The sequence below is a fragment of the Epinephelus moara genome, chromosome 22 (genome assembly GCF_006386435.1).
Source record: "Epinephelus moara isolate mb chromosome 22, YSFRI_EMoa_1.0, whole genome shotgun sequence".
Taxonomy (NCBI): domain Eukaryota; kingdom Metazoa; phylum Chordata; class Actinopteri; order Perciformes; family Serranidae; genus Epinephelus; species Epinephelus moara.
Window position 1 is genome coordinate 309,155 of NC_065527.1, and position 970 is coordinate 310,124.

Below are 970 nucleotides of genomic sequence, written 5' to 3' on the forward strand. Positions count from 1 at the left end.
GTGTGTGTGTGTGTGAAGCGCTGTCTCAGCTGTGTTCCGGTTGTGTGTTAAAGGTCGTGGAATGGGTTGGATTATGTGGTTTATGTTAATGTGATAGATTTCATATTGAATAGGCATATATAGGTTGTGGTTGAGAACAGGAAATTTAATAATTCATAAGGAAAAATATTTTGTCCTTTAGTGTTAAAACATATGAGCCTCAAAAAAAAAAAAAAGAGGACTTTATAAATATTGACTAAAACTTATGAGCCTTTGAGGGGGACTTTGATAAAGAGCTATGAGCCTCTTTCGAGGGGATGTTTTTGACAACGTATGAGCCCCAAGAAGGATGTTTATGATTTTGAAGAGAAGTGTGAAGATCAGTGAGAATATTTTCAGTGAGTGTGTGTGAGTGTGTGTGCTCCGGCCGGTGGGTGTGTGTCTGTTCTTTGTTTCAGACTTTGTACTTTGTTATATGGAGTTTATTTGATCTTTAGGAGACTGGGAGAGATGTTCACTCTCTGAGAACTAGAATATACTGGAAGTTCTTGCTGAATTTAAGAGGTGGAGCAAGGGGGACACCCCATGTAGAACGCAAATAAGATTGATCTTTCTAATAGGGGGAGTGCTGAGGGTTCTCCCTTCCCTTTTCTCTTTGTAAGGTACAAGCAAAAAAAAAAAAAAAAGGAAAAAAGTTAAATCATTATGATTTGATTCTGATAGTTTGACAGTTTTTAGGATATTCAAATTAATTTAAAGTAAAAAGAGCATTAAGAAGTACAGCATTAATTTAAAGTAAAAAGAGCATTAAGAAGTACAGCCAGTGGGTAATAATATATTACTGGTAAAACAAACTAAAATTTCTAAAATTGATGATAATGTATTGTATGTAATTATAATTGGGTATTGGTTAATAGGTGTAGTTTAAAGGAGGAAAACCTCTGTTGTAGATAGAATGACCTAAGTGTTGGCAGATAATAGGCGTAAATCA

The 970-nt window shown here is 34.8% G+C and overlaps 1 protein-coding gene across 1 annotated transcript in view; it reads left to right on the plus strand.

Annotated features, from left to right (window-relative positions):
* LOC126384443 (uncharacterized) overlaps nt 1-970 on the plus strand; it is an 11,961-nt gene that overhangs the window by 5,890 nt on the left and 5,101 nt on the right. The window lies entirely within an intron of this gene.